Source organism: Salvelinus fontinalis, chromosome 12 (genome assembly GCF_029448725.1).
Source record: "Salvelinus fontinalis isolate EN_2023a chromosome 12, ASM2944872v1, whole genome shotgun sequence".
In the NCBI taxonomy this organism is placed as follows: Eukaryota; Metazoa; Chordata; class Actinopteri; order Salmoniformes; family Salmonidae; genus Salvelinus; species Salvelinus fontinalis.
This window is the reverse complement of record NC_074676.1, coordinates 28,649,619-28,667,225: the sequence shown is the minus strand read 5'-3', so window position 1 is coordinate 28,667,225 and position 17,607 is coordinate 28,649,619. Positions and strand designations below refer to the sequence as shown.

Genomic DNA, 17,607 nt, shown 5'->3' with positions numbered 1-17,607 from the left:
CATTCTGAGAACCTCCCTGCAATCTAAAAATGTACATTCCCAGAACAAGTGAAATCTTTACTTCCGTTCTCAGAGCATTTAAAAAAACATTATGTTTTACCAGTCAGGAAATGTATGGCTTCGTTCCGAGAACCAATAGGAAACCAGAAAACGTACATTCCCACAACTTCCAAGGAACCAGAGGTGCTAGCTGAACACTGTATTTATACATGCAAGATTGATTTCTCTGATGGCCTTTACCTCATTGGGATTCAACCTGGCGTTTACCAGAAATAAGCACAGTTTCTACATTTCTATCAAATTGATCTAGATTCCTTCTTCTTTTCAAGGGGTACACAAGAGGCCAACAACAGCAGTTTACACTTGACAAGCATCTACCGTCAAATCACATCCCTAGTGCTACAGCAACACTTTTACTTGACAGTCTACAATTCAACAGTTCTAAGAGGAGATATCTACATGTAGCACAACCACCCGACTCTAAGTTGACAAAGACTGCACATCTACAGCAAACCTGAGATGCTGTCAAGCTCCCGTCGGCAGTAGGGGATTTGTATATACAGTGTGATGAGTCACACTGAGTCACACAGGGAGTCCCAGACACAGCTGAGGAGGTGTGCGGAGTGGCTTACCTTCGGAGTTGGTTTTCCTCAGCTCCTCTTCTTTGTTCTAAAGGAAGATATAAGAGAATGTTATTCATGCGTTATCCTCCCATGTGCTCCTACCTGGACTGATAGACACGCTGCAGTGGATAAGCTGCAATATCACAGTCTCAGGATTAGGTACTATACTGAGATATTCACTGCCATGGCACATTACATGAATGTCACAAAGGTGCTGTAATCCTAAGTGAATCCCAGCTGGGCGCTCGGAACATAAATAGAGGAAATAGGGAGGAAGAGAACAGAAAGGGTAGTCCACAACCATCAATATCACACACAAACACACACCTGGCTGCTCTTTGTGTCTGCAGGGGGTGTCTTGGCCACCCCCATGCGGTGGAGCATGACGTGGAGGCGCTGTTCAAAGCTGGATGTGCATTCAGATGCGTGTTTCTGAAAGTGGATGACCAAAAGCATTTTTTTAAATGATGTGCATTTTCTTTAGAACTAACTCCATGTGTTTTCTGATCACTAGTGCAGAGTGGTACCTACCTTTCCGTGTGCGGCAGCGCCATCCTCCAGGCCTGTCAGCAGGATGAGGGACTGGGACTTGCCCTCCCTGAGCGAGCGCCGTGTGGCCTTCAGCCTCCTCTCTCCATCTGGGGTCTTGCTCTTTTCCAGAGTCCGGGTCTTCTCCCTCTCCACCAGGAACCCGCCGACAGGGCTGATGATGGGGCTTGGGGTCAGAGCGCTGGGGGACACAGATGTCACCTCCTCCTGGACGGAGGCACTGGTGGGCAGGGTTGTGGGGATGCTGGGGACATCAGAGGGTGCGGTAGGGGCCATGGTGTTGTCCTCTGCTGCTCTTACTGTTTTGGTGGCATCAGAATCATTAACACCGGTCGCCTTAGCACCACTCTCTTCTTCTAACTTCCCCTTCTCTCTCTCCCGCTCTTTCTCTCTCTCCCTCTCTTTTGCCTCCCTGAGCGGTCTGATTAGATCTGTGATGGAGGTCTTTTTGACCTTGCCCTCCGGCCCACCCTCGCCCTTTGCCCCCCGGCCAGCACGGACTTTCTTGAAGGCGAAGAAGTCCCCAAACTTCTTCTTGATGTTTTTGGAGGGGGCGGTGGAAGGGGTGGTGGTTGTGGTAGTAGTGTTGGAGGTTATTACGGTGGAGGAGGAGGAGGAGGAGGTGATAGAGGTGGTAGAGGAGGGCGGGGCCAGGGCAGACGTGCTGGGAGGGGCAGGGGTGGTGGAGGTCGACGCTGTGGGTTGTGCTTTGTAAGGGACCTCCTCCCTCTGCGCTTTTCTGCAAGGGAGGTGAGGCACAAAACAGCAACAACACTACTGAGTCTCCATTCAGTGGTGGTGCTTGTTCAGTGTTCATACTATCTAGTGCTGGGATCAGTGGGATGCTGTGTATTTGGGATACAGTGTTTTTAACCACAGTAGACAAACATTAGTCTAATACATTCTGTTATCTTTCTGTTGCTACAGTATGTATGCATGGTGTGTGTAGCGATGTTTGTCTATATGGGAGTGTGTGAACATGCATGTGCAGAGGGTGTAGGTGTAGAGAGTTAGTATGAGTGGGTTTGTTGAGTGTGGGTGCATGCAGTACATCTATTCAGTACGTGTCAGTATGCAAAGGTGTATGCTGTTGGAGGTATACGGATACTTACAGCGGGTCATCAGGGAGGATCTTCTTAGTGAAGAACTCCTCTACTCCCTCATCCACCCTGCCCATGGTCTCATTGGCTTCATTCTCTTCACGCTCAGCTGCCTGCTCCTGCACACACACACATGTACAAAAACACAACCAAAAGATCATTGCGACTCAGTATATGCAAAAGTGAAGGCACTGTGGTTCATCTGCCACTGTCAAATCCCCCTGTAGCATTGCCAAAAAATAAATGTTTGCTTATTGGCCAAGCTAGCATCGCATAACCAATAAGATAAGTGGCTTGGAGAATGCTTATGGTAAAACCATTGTGTGACTGATCAGTGTAGGCTGAGTACACTCTCACACTCACCGTACACATAGTGATTCATATGTTTGACAACAGATATGCAATAGATAAAAATATATGTTTATGAACAAACACGGACAAATACACCCACGCAATCACACACACAATAGATCATCCTCTCTATTCTATAGAACACTGTGTGGCTGTGGCAGAAGCAGTGTGTGCAGGCACATCTGTGCTTCAGGTACCTGGAGAGAACACAACCCATCAGCCCTGATCCCCCACCATGTGACTGGACTTCTTAGACACACCCTTTCCCCACCACCACTCTCTCCTCTCCCTCTGTTCCAGTCTGAAGAGTAGCTATTTAGTTTGGATCAAAATATGATCATTTAAAAGATAAATTATTCACTGTTATTTAGCAGGCTGGTGGGAAGAGCAGTTCACACTAACTCTCTTCCTGGCTGTCTGTCACTTACTCAGATATAAACAGGCAGTCCACAAAATTTTGACCGGTAGTATTGGCTGACATTTTTCAGCAGTGGGAAGAGACAGAATGAAGGCAAGGGCTGTTTTCTCAGTGTCTCTCGCGCACGCACGCACGCACGCACGCACGCACGCACGCACACACACACGCACGCACACACGCACGCACACACACACACGGTAGGCTAGTGTTTGAGACGTTGTTCTGTATTTAGCCAGTCTGTGAGTGTAGCTGCTGCTGAACAGACTGTGAGAGAGGAGTCTAAGGCGTGGTGGTTACAGTGAGTAGGAGAACCTACACCCTGCAGAACAGAGCTATAGCAACCGTATACAAATGGAGCTCCATGCTGCATGACAAACGGATTATAAATCATTTAGTACTTCTCAGCCAATCAGAGAGCCCCGAACCCCATCACTCCACTCCATCTTCAGGAAGAGAAAAAGACGTGCCATAAAACACAAGGATGGTGTTTCCACTGATGACTAACAACACACACTAACCCTTTCATACATATACCCTGTCTATACATCTAGCACAGCAACACTTTCTTACTGATGGACTGGTAGGTAGAAGGGGGCAGGACTTTACTGTCTTTGCAGTGCATTGTCTATTGTGGTAAATAGAACATCAATAGGTGGACTTTTCGCAACTACAGTTCATGTCTATGTAGGTATAGGGCTCTGGTCATCCAATAATGTCTCGCACTAATTCTATAATTAAGCAATAAGGCCAGAGGGGGTGTGGTATATGGCCAATATACCACGGTTAAGGGCTGTTCTTACGCACGACGCAGCCCTTAACCGGGGTATATTGGCCATATATCACAAATCCCTGAGGTACCTTATTGCTATTATAAACTGGTTACCAATGTAATTAGAGCAGTAAAAATACATGTTTTGTCATACCCGTGGTATGTGGTCTGATATACCATGGCTGTCAGCCAATCAGCATTCAGAGCTCAAAACACCCAGTTTATAATAGTCAATTAACCGTATAAAAAGGAGAGCATAAAATGGAAGACAAATCTCTGACATATGGTCTGACATGTCCTGTCTGATAATATGAGGTCTTGGATTTCAAAGAATCGTCTCCCACACATTCCCAGGGAATCATTCAGTAGGAGTTCCCACCATTTGCAGAATTCAACTGCCAGGCTCTGTCCAATTCCTCATATTATGAACAAACCTCAGATGACTCTATTTATTTATATAGCTTCCAGTTTATTTCCAGTTAGTCAGCACCTCTACACTAAATCATTTTATCTGGGTGTGCTCCAGCTCCAGCTTTTTATTAAACCTCAGATGACGACATCAGTTAGTAAGAAGCTCTCTCTCTCTGCAACATTGAGGCAAGACGTTTTAGGGGGAGGTAGCTATGCCGTTATAAAAAATCTAATGCAGATGACCTTACATTTCTCTACAGATGTAATCAAATCTAATGCAGATGACCTTACATTTCTCTACAGATGTAATCAAATCTAATGCAGATGACCTTACATTTCTCTACAGATGTAATCAAATCTAATGCAGATGACCTTACATTTCTCTACAGATGTAATCAAATCTAATGCAGATGACCTTACATTTCTCTACAGATGTAATCAAATCAAATGCAGATGACCTTACATTTCTCTACAGATGTAATCAAATCTAATGCAGATGACCTTACATTTCTCTACAGATGTAATCAAATCTAATGCAGATGACCTTACATTTCTCTACAGATGTAATCAAATCAAATGCAGATGACCTTACATTTCTCTACAGATGTAATCAAATCAAATGCAGATGACCTTACATTTCTCTACAGATGTAATCAAATCTAATGCAGATGACCTTACATTTCTCTACAGATGTAATCAAATCAAATGCAGATGACCTTACATTTCTCTACAGATGTAATCAAATCAAATGCAGATGACCTTACATTTCTCTACAGATGTAATCAAATCAAATGCAGATGACCTTACATTTCTCTACAGATGTAATCAAATCTAATGCAGATGACCTTACATTTCTCTACAGATGTAATCAAATCAAATGCAGATGACCTTACATTTCTCTACAGATGTAATCAAATCAAATGCAGATGACCTTACATTTCTCTACAGATGTAATCAAATCTAATGCAGATGACCTTACATTTCTCTACAGATGTAATCAAATCAAATGCAGATGACCTTACATTTCTCTACAGATGTAATCAAATCAAATGCAGATGACCTTACATTTCTCTACAGATGTAATCAAATCAAATGCAGATGACCTTACATTTCTCTACAGATGTAATCAAATCAAATGCAGATGACCTTACATTTCTCTACAGATGTAATCAAATCAAATGCAGATGACCTTACATTTCTCTACAGATGTAATCAAATCAAATGCAGATGACCTTACATTTCTCTACAGATGTAATCAAATCTAATGCAGATGACCTTACATTTCTCTACAGATGTAATCAAATCAAATGCAGATGACCTTACATTTCTCTACAGATGTAATCAAATCAAATGCAGATGACCTTACATTTCTCTACAGATGTAATCAAATCAAATGCAGATGACCTTACATTTCTCTACAGATGTAATCAAATCTAATGCAGATGACCTTACATTTCTCTACAGATGTAATCAAATCAAATGCAGATGACCTTACATTTCTCTACAGATGTAATCAAATCAAATGCAGATGACCTTACATTTCTCTACAGATGTAATCAAATCTAATGCAGATGACCTTACATTTCTCTACAGATGTAATCAAATCTAATGCAGATGACCTTACATTTCTCTACAGATGTAATCAAATCTAATGCAGATGACCTTACATTTCTCTACAGATGTAATCAAATCAAATGCAGATGACCTTACATTTCTCTACAGATGTAATCAAATCAAATGCAGATGACCTTACATTTCTCTACAGATGTAATCAAATCTAATGCAGATGACCTTACATTTCTCTACAGATGTAATCAAATCAAATGCAGATGACCTTACATTTCTCTACAGATGTAATCAAATCAAATGCAGATGACCTTACATTTCTCTACAGATGTAATCAAATCAAATGCAGATGACCTTACATTTCTCTACAGATGTAATAAAATCAAATGCTACGGACCCAGCAGAATGTGCAGTGCCACCACCACCACCACCAATCACAGTGAGTGTTACAGCAGTGTGACAGTAGACCCTGTAGACCCTTCCTTCTCCACCGTCAACACAGCCAGCAGCCCTCCAACAACCACTACCTGGCCCCATATTTCACCAGGCCAACTAGCTACATTATCACACATTAGAAACATTCACATAGCATAAACCTGCTTGTGATACACATGCATAAAAACATATACAAGCAAACACACACCAAAAAAAAGAATTCTGCCTTATAACACACTTCTTCCATTCCATAGATGGGTAAAGTGGTTCTTTCTGCCTCTCATCCTGCCGAAGCTATCTCTGTGGAGTCGTCCTCTCCAGAAAATCTCTGATCAGAGCTGGTTGCCCGTCCTACCTGAATGTACACTGACCCCAGAGACCCAGATAATAACACAGGGTTTAACACACTAACAATTACTATACAGGAGCACAGGTAACCATGGACAACAGCAATGGATCTGCTGTTTCAATTGCGTTACAGACACACAGGTAACCAGGGACAAGAGCACAGGAAATATAGAAATACACAATTGCATGCACCTTGAATACAGTCTATATAACAATGTGGTGGCACCGTGTGCCAGTAAATACAACACAGTGGATACAGACACCTGGTTAATGTGGTATTAACCCAATTGTACAGTGTTACCTGTAATAACAACAATGAATCACGCTACAACTGTAAAGGCAGTCAATGTTGTTCTCCTCCTCAAACGAGGAGGAGCATGGATAGGACCAAGATGCGGATTGAGGGAAATAAGCCATCTTTTAATGAAAACAGCAAAACAATACACTACAAAACTACAAAACAACAAATGAGACTAACCTTCAACTGTCCTGTGAGGACACAGGAACAAACACCCACAAAAGCCTACTGCCTATGGCTACCTTAAATCTGGCTCCCAATCAGAGACAAATGAATGACAGCTGTCTCTGATTGAGACCCAATCTAGGCAGCCATAGACATAACTAGACAACCTAACAAACACTATCCCATACACATACAACACCCATGGACTAACCAAACACACACAACATACAATGCCCACCCCAACTCACGCCCTGACCAACTAAACATAATCAAAATAACATAAAAATAGGTCAGGAACGTTACAGAACCCCCCCCTCAAGGTGCGAACGCCGGGCGCACCAGCACAAAGTCCAGGGGAGGGTCTGGGTGGGCAGTTGACCACGGTGGTGGCTCAGGCTGAGGGCGAGGTCCCCACCCCACCATAATCAATCCCCGCTTCTTTATCCCCCTCCCAATGACCACCCTCCCACTAACACCACCTAAATGAGCGACCAGCACCGGGAGAAGGGGCAGCACCGGGACAAGGGGCAGCACCGGGACAAGGGGCAGCACCGGGACAAGGGGCAGCACCGGGACAAGGGGCAGCACCGGGACAAGGGGCAGCACCGGGACAAGGGGCAGCACCGGGACAAGGGGCAGCACCGGGACAAGGGGCAGCACCGGGACAAGGGGCAGCACCGGGACAAGGGGCAGCACCGGGATAAGGGGCGGCAGGTCCTGGCTGAGGGACTCCGGCAGGTCCTGGCTGAGGGACTCCGGCAGGTCCTGGCTGAGGGACTCCGGCAGGTCCTGGCTGAGGGACTCCGGCAGGTCCTGGCTGAGGGACTCCGGCAGGTCCTGGCTGAGGGACTCCGGCAGGTCCTGGCTGAGGGACTCCGGCAGGTCCTGGCTGAGGGACTCCGGCAGGTCCTGGCTGAGGGACTCCGGCAGGTCCTGGCTGAGGGACTCCGGCAGGTCCTGGCTGAGGGACTCCGGCAGGTCCTGGCTGAGGGACTCCGGCAGGTCCTGGCTGAGGGACTCCGGCAGGTCCTGGCTGAGGGACTCCGGCAGGTCCTGGCTGAAGGACTCCGGCAGGTCCTGGCTGAGGGACTCCGGCAGGTCCTGGCTGAGGGACTCCGGCAGGTCCTGGCTGAGGGACTCCGGCAGGTCCTGGCTGAGGGACTCCGGCAGGTCCGGGCTGAGTGGCAGCTCCGGACTGTAGGGCAGCTCCGGACTGTAGGGCAGCTCCGGACTGTAGGGCAGCTCCGGACTGTAGGGCAGCTCCGGACTGTCGGACGTCTCTGGCAGCTCCTGACTGGCGGGCGTCTCTGGCAGCTCCTGACTGGCGGGCGTCTCTGGCAGCTCCTGACTGGCGGGCGTCTCTGGCAGCTCCTGACTGGCGGGCGTCTCTGGCAGCTCCTGACTGGCGGGCGTCTCTGGCAGCTCCTGACTGACGGACGTCTCTGGCAGCTCCTGACTGACGGACGGCTCTAGCGGCTCCTGACTGACGGACGGCTCTACTGGCTCGGGACAGACGGGCGGCTCTAATGGCTCGTGGCAGACGGATGACTCAGATGGCGCTGGGCAGACAGATGGCTCAGACGGCGCTGGGCAGACAGATGGCTCAGACGGCGCTGGGCAGACAGATGGCTCAGACGGCGCTGGGCAGACAGATGGCTCAGACGGCGCTGGGCAGACAGATGGCTCAGACGGCGCTGGGCAGACAGATGGCTCAGACGGCGCTGGGCAGACAGATGGCTCAGACGGCGCTGGGCAGACAGATGGCTCAGACGGAGCTGGGCAGACAGATGGCTCAGACGGAGCTGGGCAGACAGATGGCTCAGACGGAGCTGGGCAGACGGGCCGTTCAGGCACCGCTGGGCAGACGGCAGACTCTGGCCGGCTGAGACGCACTATAGGCCTGGTGCGTGGTACCGAAACTGGAGGTACCGGGCTGAGGGCACGCACCTCAGGGCGAGTGCGGGGAACAGGAACAGGGCACACTGGACTCTCGTGGCGCACTCTAGGCCTGGTGCGTGGTACCGGAACTGGAGGTACCGGGCTGAGGGCACGCACCTCAGGGCGAGTGCGGGGAGAAGGAACAGTGCGTCCAGGGCTCTGGAGACGCACAGGAGGCTTGGTGCGTGGTGCCGGAACTGGAGGCACTGGGCTGGAGACACGCACCATAGGGAGAGTACGTGGAGGAGGAACAGGGCTCTGGAGATGGACTGGAAGCCTGGTGCGTGGTGTAGGCACTGGTGGTACTGAGCTGGGGTGGGAAGGTGGCGCCGGATATACCGGACCGTGAAGGAGGACACGTGCTCTTGAGCACCGAGCCTCCCCAACCCTACCAGGTTGAATGATCCCCGTAGTCCTGCCAGTGCGGCGAGGTGGAATAGCCCGCACTGGGCTATGCAGGCGAACCGGGGACACCACCTGTAAGGCTGGTGCCATGTACGCCGGCCCGAGGAGACGTACTGGAGGCCAGATACGTTGGGCCGGCTTCATGGCATCCGGCTCGATGCCCAACCTAGCCCTCCCAGTGCGGCAAGGTGGAATAGCCCGCACTGGGCTAAGCACGCGTACTGGGGACACCGTGCGCTTCACCGCATAACACGGTGTCTGACCAGTACGACGCCCTCTTACTCCACGGCAAGCCCGGGGAGTTGGCTCAGGTATCCAACCCGGCTTCGCCACACTCCCCTTTAGCCCCCCCCCAAGAAATTTTTGGGTGAGCCTCTCGGGTTTCCAGCCACTCTGCCTTGCAAGCGCCTCATAATGCCACCTCTCCGCTTTCGCTGCCTCCAGCTCCGCTTTGGGGCGGCGACACTCCACTGGCTGTGCCCAGGGTCCTTCTCCGTCCAGAATCTCCTCCCAAGTCCATTCCTCTTTTCCCCATTGCTGTAGTTCATTTTCTCTCTCCTCAATCCGCTTGGTCCTGTTGTGGTGGGTGTTTCTGTAAAGGCAGTCATTGTTGTTCTCCCCCTTAGACGAGGAGGAGCATGGATAGGACCAAGATGCGGATTGAGGGAAATAAGCCATCTTTTAATGAAAACAGCAAAACAATACACTACAAAACTACAAAACAACAAATGAGACTAACCTTCAACTGTCCTGTGAGGACACAGGAACAAACACCCACAAAAGCCTACTGCCTATGGCTACCTTAAATCTGGCTCCCAATCAGAGACAAATGAATGACAGCTGTCTCTGATTGAGACCCAATCTAGGCAGCCATAGACATAACTAGACAACCTAACAAACACTATCCCATACACATGCAACACCCATGGACTAACCAAACACACACAACATACAATGCCCACCCCAACTCACGCCCTGACCAACTAAACATAATCAAAATAACATAAAAATAGGTCAGGAACGTTACAACAACACCAGTGTAGCACCACTAATGACAATGGCAGCAGGCAAACAGACACACACACAGACAGTCACATATAATGTTACAACGAACACCTTATATCAGCCATTTATATTGAACTAGTTCCCGTTTATAAGATGGCTGCAGCATTGTTTTTTCACATAACAGAGAGCTAGCTGTTTGATCAGTTGGCAGAACAGACAGTGTCAGGGGAAAACACATACACACCCACACCCACCCACACCCACCCACACCCACACACACACACACACACACACAACTAGACTGCCACCAATCAGCACGGAGCTGATTGTGGGACATTTTAATCAAACACGACAATGAATACATACATGCAAACACAGACACATGACCAGTTCCCATTGACAATCCTTAACAATATTCCACCGTAATAGAGGGAATGTCCTAAAAGCATTGACGGGAGAGTAATCGTGGAGGGGGGGAGGGGCGGAGAGCCGGTGAGCCCACCTTGATGTAAAAACATGAATAATAAAAATTCTACGGCAGTCACACAGAGCAGAATAGAGCTATCCAGAATCAATATGGAAAGACATTGCCCTGTTCTGACAGCTCCCACCCCAACTACTGAGAACCACAGGGACCATCGTTAATGCAGGGGAAAATATGGAGAAAACACACAGAAATGGCTCCTCAACACATCAACAGCTAAAGCAGCAGCACTGACAAGACGGTGAAATAGAATCAGATAGACAGAGAGAGGGAAAGAGGCTGGAGATGGAGATGAGAGAGAATGTCTAGCGCTGCAAGCCACTGACACTGCCTCTGCTGCTGTGGCTGCAATAACCTGAGAACTACCATCAGAACACTGCTTCCCTCCCCCATTCCCTCTCCCTCGCTTTCTCTCGCTCTATCTCCAACATTCTCTCTGCTCTGCTCTGATTTTTTTCTCCCCTCATCTCTCTATTTCTCTCCATCCCTTCTCATCTATTCCTCTCTCAGAAAGCAGCTCTGTTGCTACAATTATCCTCTCCCTGCATCCCCCCCTCTTCCTCTCTCTGTGCCTCCCTCCCTTTCTTCCCTCCATCCCCATCCTCCTTGGTCTGTGATCGTCGTGTTGCCTCTTACCTGGGGCTTGCTGGGCGGCTTGCTGTTCCGGCGGTTGGGTCTGGGCCTGGAGCGGGTGTAGTGCCTCAGTGTGTGGCCTTCGATGGGCAGGTCCATAGGGGGCTGAGGAGGTGCAGGCTCAGGGCGCCGGGGATCACTGTCGCTAAGAGCCGCGGCAGCAGCAAGAGCAGCGGCAGCATCCGCCTCCCTCCCTGTGTGGGAGGGGCCTTCAGGTTTCAGCTGGCCTGCCACTGTGACTGACAATAACGTTGTCGACGACAGCGCCCACCCACTCCCTCCTACCCCTGAGACCTCCCCTCCTACTTCCTGCTGATAATAAATGCTCTCTCTCGCCTGCTGCTCCGTGTCTACATCCAGGACACCTGCAGAGAGAGACAGAGAGAGGGAATGGTACCAACCTACACAGGCACCGGGTGTGTGATAGAATGCATGTAAAAACAGGACAACTAACTATAATGTGGCGTTATCACACTAGGAAGGGATGTGAGATAGAATGGGAGAGAGAGAAGGATGGTGGTTGAGAGAGTGTTGATGAAGAAAGGGAGAGGAGAAGCGGACAAAGAAAAAAAGCAGAGAGCAAAGCGACAGAAAATATGGATGGAAGAGGAATCAGATGGATGCCTTTAACTATAGGCTTCACGGCACAGAGAAGAGAGGAGACTAATCAGACAGATTTACAACACTGAATCTAAACAATGGAAGAGAGAGGGAGGGAGCAAGAAAGAGACGGAGAGAGAGGGAGCAAGAGAGAGCAAAATAAAAATACAAGGAGAGAGATGGTAGCGAAAGAGAGCGCAGGTAGCGTCAAAAGAGGGAGAGAGAGGCAAAGGAGGGGGAGGGGTTGTGTAATGATTGTACACAACCCCTCCATCCCCGTCCCCGTTCCCCCAGTGAAACTCAGTGGTCTGAAAGTAACCCGGCCATGCTCCAGTTAGCCACAGCCCTTTTTATTGGACAGGCAGAGCACCGCACAGCTGATTATATTTTGTTGAGGGTAGAGTAGTAACCCCCCCCCCCCCACCACTGCCCCCCCACACCCCTCCCCTTCAATGGGGGACCTTTAACCTTCAGCACCATGACACAGCACTGTCACAAGGAGGGGAACTCCTAAGACACACTGAGGGACAGCCCCTCTAGGGTCCCAGACTGCATCAATGACACACAAACACAAAAACATATGTACAGTAAAACATATGCACAGTAAAACATATGCACAGTAAAACATATGCACAGTAAAACATATGCACAGTAAAACATATACACAGTAAAACACATGCACAGTAAAACACATGCACAGTAAAACATATGCACAGTAAAACATATGCACAGTAAAACATATGCACAGTAAAACATATACACAGTAAAACACATGCACAGTAAAACATATGCACAGTAAAACATATGCACAGTAAAACATATGCACAGTAAAACATATACACAGTAAAACACATGCACAGTAAAACATATGCACAGTAAAACATAAGTGGCTCTTTTTGAAGATGTTTTCCAGTGGACAAGGGGTTAAAAAGTGTAGCATAATTTTTTTCATGTAGCACACTGACACAAATTTAGACTCATTCTAAATCAGATTTAAAATGCGCTTAAGAGGACGTTGCACTAGGGGGATTTGAGCAGAACAATCCAGAACCATATGGCTCTAGACAATATCTCCCTCTTTGTTGTGACTGCTCCATTATTTTCATATTACTGCCCTTCTGACCCTCTTTAGTTAGAGCTCACTCCTAACTGGATAATGCAATGGTTCAGACACGACCTCTGTCCTTTCAACTGTGAACTCTGGGTGAAACCTTTTTCGAAGCTAATCACAGTGGCAGAAGATTGTAGCTACTGACATCACAGGTCGAGGCAATTTTTATAGAGCAGACTGCAGCCAATCATCAAACCTGATTGTCTACAATGTTAATCTTCCTAGTTTCATCCCAGACTCCCAGCTTCCAACTAAATAGTCTGTTACAATAAATCTTAATTATACTTATGACAAGCCTGGTTCTTACTTTTCACTGAGGTTGCTTGACGGATAGCTGTTCCTCCAAATGACATGAACATACTGTGGAGGAGAAGAATATTCAATTAGTTATATTAAACAAGAACTAATGCAGGTCATGTAGGTACTGTGTAGACTGGTAGAATGGTTCGGCATATACAGTATAGTATGGTGGGATATGTGTGTTTTATGTTAGTCAGAACTTTTACATCATCCAGTGGGCAGTCATGGTCTACTACTTTTAGCTGAGGGAGCTGGGCACAGATTCACAAAACCTATTTAAAAAAACAGCCATTTTTTCTGGTCTGCTCCCTCATATGACGGTTCTGAGATGGGGGAGGGTGGTGATCAGTCATACTAATCAAACACACAAACAACTCACACACAAAACAAACTCTCACCAATTGCCGCTGAGCCACAAACTTTTGAGCCACAAAAGTCCTGCAGAACCTCATCAATGATACTTTCCACCAAGGAGACACTAACTGACAGTTGGAGTTCACTGAAAGAGGAGTGAAAAGCATAAATAAATAAGGGAGGCGAGAAGTAAACCATTAGCAACTACAGTAAGCTTTATGAGAGATGTGGGAGGCCCTGGGTGGGAAAATTAACAGTATTGAGTATGACATGATTGTGACACAAAACAACAAAGATCATGGATGATGTAACTGTTTGTGTTCTACATAAGCTGTGTTTTTGTGTCAGGGTGGATGTGTGTATATTCGGCTGTTTACCTGAGCTCTCCTGTGTGCTGTATGAGGGTGTCCCAGATGAAGAGGTCTGTCTGTCTGGACATCTTAGCCACATAGTCAGCCAGCTTGACCTGTGTGTGACCCTGGGACAGAGAGTCCGGGCTGCCTGTAGCAAGGCCTGGGCCAGCTCCTGGAATACACAGGGCATATAGATAAAATGGCGCCGAAGAGGATGGCTGACGTTTTACATGCCCATAATCAATTTTGCTATTTCGTTTGTTTTTAACTTATTTTTTAACTTATTTTGTACATAATGTTGCTGCTACCGTCTCTTATGACCAAAAATAACTTCTGGACATCAGAACTGGGATTACCCACCACGGACTGGAAAAAGTTTTTCCTTTAACGAGTCCGATGAGAAAGATATACTGCTCTCCCGGGAACAGGCCCAAATCCCCGTCATTTGGGTGAAGAAAAGACGGAAGAAAAGATGACGCAGATCAGGCTGCCTTTTGAGAATCCGTAGGAGAGCGAGTAAACTCCCATTGCCATCAATTCTACTTGCTAACATGCAATCATTGGAAAATAAAATGGATGACCTACGATTACTATTATCCTACCAACGAGACATTAAGAACTGTAATATCTTATGTTTCACCGAGTCGTAGCTGAACGACTACACGGACAATATAGAGCTGGAGGGATTTTCAATGCACCGGCAGAACAGAGAAGCTACGTCTGGTAAGACGAGGGGTCGGGGTGTATGTCTTTTTGTCAATAACAGCTGGTGCGCGATGTCTAATATTAAAGAAGTCTCGAGGTATTGCTCGCCTGAGGAAGAGTACCTTATAATAAGCTGTAGACCACACTATCTACCAAGAGAATTCTCATCTATATTATTTGTAGCCGTCTATTTACCACCACAGACCGATGCTGGCACTAAGAGCGCACTCAACCAACTATAAGGGCATAAGCCTTATATCCAGGGACTTTAATGCAGGCAAACTTTAATCAGTTTTACCAAATTTTTTCCAGCATGTGCAACCAGAGGAAAAATAACTCTAGACGACTGTTACGTTCCCCAGTTTCTGTGTTGTGAGTTTGTGTATATGTATGTGTGTATTTCAGGAAATGGCTTCCTGGATTCCCCCAAGCAGCTGATTGGTCGGCCCCATTGCAGATTGGAGCTCTGATCCCGCCCTCTCGTTAGGGGATACAGCTGTCGGCAATTACCGACTGCTGCGACAGCTTGAAACGCCATTTAACTCCAACACCATCATTAAGTGGCGTTTCAGGTACAGTAGGAGAGGGGACTCTTTAACTTTAACTTTCTTTGCTTTGGTTCTGTCCAGACCCTTTTCCCCACATTACTGGGAATTTATTTCCTTAACATGGTAAACGGTAATATTCTCTGCCTCTGTCATCCTTACCCGCACCTACAATCACATACCTCTTTCACCCCATGGGGAGTTGAGTGTAGTAGGGTGTTGCGTTCCCTCCTCCAAGAGGCATGCGTAACAACAACCTTTACTCCACACACAGAGATGCATACGGCTCTCCCCCGCCCTCCATTTGGAAAATCCGACCATAAATCTATCCTCCTGATGCTTACAAGCAAAAACTAAAGCAGGAAGCACCAGTGACTCACTTAATATGGAAGTGGTCAGATGATGCGGATGCTACACTACAGGACTGTTTTTCCAGCACAGACCGGAATATGTTCCGGGATTCATCCAATGGCATTGAGTACAACACCTCAGTCATCGGCTTCATCAATAAGTGATTTGATGAGGTCGTCCCCACAGTGACCATACGTACATATCCCAACCAGAAGCCATGGATTACAGGCAACATCCGCATCGAGCTAAAGGCTAGAGCTGGCGCTTTCAAGGAGCGGGACACTTATCCGGACGCCTATAAGAAATCCCGCTATGCCCGCAGACGAACCATCAAACAAGCAAAGTGTCAATACAGGATTAAGATTGAATACTACTACACCAGCTCTGATGCTCGTCGGATGTGGCAGGGCTTAAACTATTACGGACCACAAAGGGAAACCCAGGCGTGAGCTGCCCAGTGACGCGAGCCTACCAGACAAGCTAAATGCCTTTTATGCTCACTTCGAGGCAAGCAACACTGAAGCTTACACGAGAGCATCAGCTGTTCTGGATGACTGTGTGATATGACTGTGACGATGTGAGCAAGACCTTTTAAACAGGTCAACATTCACAAAGCCACGGGGCCAGATGGATTACCAGGACGTGTACTCAAAGCATGCGAGAAACCAACTGGCAAGTGCCTTCACTGACATGTTCAACCTCTCCCTGACTGTCTGTAATACCTACATGTTTCAAGCAGACCCCCATAGTCCCTGTGCCCAAGAAAGCGAAGGCAACCTGCCTTAATGATTACCGCCCCGTAGCACTCACGTCGGTAGCCATGAAGTGCTTTGAAAGGATGGTCATGGCTCACATCAACAGCATCCTCCCGGATTCCTAGACCCACTCCAATTTGCATACTGCCCCAACAAATCCACAGATGACGCCATCTCAATCGCACTCCACACTGCCATTTCCCACCTTGACAAAAGGAACACCTATGTGAGAATGCTGTTCATTGACTACAGCTCAGCATTCAACACCATACTGCCCTCAAAGCTCATCACTAAGCTAAGGACCCTGGGAATAAACACCTCCCTCTGCAACTGGATCTTGGACTTCCTGACGGGCCGTCCCCAGGTGGTAAGGGTGGACAACAGACGTCTGTCATGCTGATCCTCAACACTGGAGCCCCTCAGGAGTGTGTACTTAGTCCCCTCCTGTACTCCCTGTTCACCCACGACTGCGTGGCCAAACACAACTCCAACACCATCATTAAGTTTGCTGACGACACAACAGTGGTAGGCCTGATCACCGACAACGATGAGACAGCCTATAGGGAGGAGGTCAGAGAACTGGCATCTGACCATAAGGCGCTACAGAGGGTAGTGCGTATGGCCCAGTACGTCACTGGGGTCAAGCTTCCTGCAATCCAGGGTGTCAGAGGAAAATCCATAAAATTGTCATAGGCTCCAGTCACCCAAGTCATAGACTGTTTTCTCTGCTACCACACGGCAATTGGTACCGGAGGGCCAAGTCTAGGACCAAAAGGCTCCTTAACAGCTTCTACCCCCAAGCCATAAGACTGCTGAACTATTGATCAAATGGCCACTGGACTATTACATTGACCCCCCCCCCCCCCCCCCCATTTATTTTGTACACTGCTGCTACTCGCTGTTAATTATCTATGCATAATCACTTCACCCCTGCCTACATGTACAAATTACCTCGACTAACCTGTACCCCCGCACACTGACTCGGTACTGGTACCACCTGTATATAGCCTCGTTATTGTTATGTGTTTTCATAAT

At 47.8% G+C, this 17,607-nt stretch overlaps 1 pseudogene; it reads right to left on the bottom strand.

The window, feature by feature from the left end:
- Positions 1-17,607, bottom strand: part of LOC129866534 (capping protein, Arp2/3 and myosin-I linker protein 3-like) — a 50,966-nt pseudogene that overhangs the window by 9,286 nt on the left and 24,073 nt on the right.